The following is a 2,500-nucleotide window of genomic DNA, read 5'->3' as shown; positions in this document are numbered from 1 at the left end:
CCTCCCACGTAACCTTCGGGTCCCCGGCCCTGTCTACCTTTTTTGGTATAGCTGTCACCTTGGGTTTTATTATCTATCGCCACCTCATGATCAGGCGCTTGGCACGCAAGACACCTGCCGGCGCCGCGGGCGAGTCCCCCTAGCACCTAGCCGCCCTCTTCATTCCCCTGATATGTGCTAGCCTATACCGTTATTTGATGTACCATTACCCATATCATTTCCACACGATGTCGTGCTTATATTTGTATAGTTGTTACGTTTATATACCCTGTATTCATACTTACACGTGTCATGCTATCTTGGAGTTAAGCATACATAAATGTCACGTTTCTTCCTATTTACACGTATTGTGCTATCATAGAGCTAATTATCCACTGTATTTTACTCGTTATTATTGTGCTGTTGCACATATACACATTATTGTATTAGACTGGTTAGGTTTTTGGATAGCGGCGCCTTATACTACTCTCTGACACCTTGTTACGGCGGGGACCACCAGGTAGCGTGACCGAGCGCTGTAAGACTTATGTTAGCCTTATGTTCAACCTCGCTCCCCTTCCACAGCTCCCCGGGGACCCCTGCGCTCCAAGGTAAACTTATCCTTTGTGCCAGGTCGACCACAGGCCTCCTCTCCTTCATATGTCCATGAACAATCAAGCGTCGCCTTTCCCTTTTCGCTGTTGCCGAACATATGAAATACTATTTACCTTTACACATACACTCTATACAATTATACTAGTCCACGCGTACCAAGCATTCCGCCCAACAACGGAGCGACATTCCTTTGGCCTTCCGCCTTGCGACGTCGCTGTTTCCACAAATGCATCCTCTCTCTCTCTCTCTTCCCTTTCCTAGTGCGATGCGGCGCCTCTCCAGTATTCTGTGTAAACCTGTATAAAAGAGGTCGCCTGCGAGCGACGGACATACAGCCCATAGCTACCTAGTCGGACCGAACATCTGTCCACCAGCTGTATCTCTCTCGTCAATAAACCAGCTGAAAATCACCGAGGCATCTGCTGATCCCTCGCCACTTCCAAGATCACCTGCTCCTGATCGACGCGATTGTCTGCACTAGGACTGCATTTCGGCCATGTTACAGTGTGTGTGTACGTATATATGTATATAGATATACAGATATATACATGCATATAGTATAGACTTATAGATATAGATATATACACACATATAGATAGATGTACATTTATATATTATATATATATAGGCATATATATACGTATATATATATATAGAGAGAGATATAGATATATAAACATATATAAATATATATACATTTACTTATTGTATATAGGCATATATATATATATATATATATATATATATATATATATATATATATATATATATACACACACACACACACACACACATATATATATGTGTGTGTGGAAAAGGTATGAATGAGATTGAATATCTTCACAATACAAGAGATGTATTTGACCGGTTTCGATTACGTCTCCATCAGAAATACATACATAAGGATAAGGATAAGTCTGATATGCGAAGCTGGGCCTCGCCCGGGTTATGGGGGAGCCCGGCCTGTGCCGACAAATGTCGACTCGATCAACGTGTGTCAGCGACTGCTGACGCGACAGAGCTTAGTCCTTACCCACCGCGGTGGCCAGCCACAGCAGTAACCTCCGGGCGACAATTGCAACTTCTCGCGCCTGGGCGGGGCGCGAACCGTCGACCCCTCGGATGAGGGGACGGCACGTTACCACTGTACTAGCCTGGAGGCTTTACATACATAAGATAAAATAGCATATATATACTACATGGGAGCTGGTAGATCACCTAACGACTGTGACCTCGCACTCGTTAGGCGCATAATTGCAGCTGCGACCTTGGATACTTTAAACTTGCCTGATGCGGTATTCATATTTTTTTCTGTCGCGATGTATGCAGCTTCTCTTTTATGTTTACTCAATCCTTCATGGATTACTTCGGCTTCCTTCCAGTTCGGTAGATGTCCAGCTTCATCTACATGAACTACCATGGCATTGGAAGTCCTGTGGTGACGGACGTCGCCTCGATCTTCGATGATCCTGATGTTGAAACCTCGTCTTGTTTCACCAAAATAGGCCTTATCGCAACCGCTGCAGGGTATGCGATATTCTGGACTGTTGGGGTTACTTTTCAACTGCTTCTTGACTCGTATCATATCATGTATCTTTTCCCCGGATGTGCTGGCGATTTTCACTGTTTTTCCAAAGTATTTGCTGATCGCCTGGGAAACGTTACATGGAGGCAGTATGAGGAAGTCAGAGGATGTCACTGGGGTTGATCTTGCAAGTATGTTCTCCGCCTTCTTCCTGAGGTTTAGCAGGAGACCTTTTGGGTACTTATGTTGCATAAAAGAATTAATTATATATGAAACCTCAGTCTCAAGAAACTCAGGGCTGCAGATCCTCAGTGCCCGGAGAAAGAAGCCAATTACAACCCCAGATTTTGTTTTACTGCTGTGGGCGGAGTGATAATGGAT

The sequence above is a fragment of the Penaeus vannamei genome, chromosome 40 (genome assembly GCF_042767895.1).
Source record: "Penaeus vannamei isolate JL-2024 chromosome 40, ASM4276789v1, whole genome shotgun sequence".
Taxonomy (NCBI): Eukaryota; Metazoa; Arthropoda; class Malacostraca; order Decapoda; family Penaeidae; genus Penaeus; species Penaeus vannamei.
Note: the sequence above shows the minus strand (reverse complement) of the source record.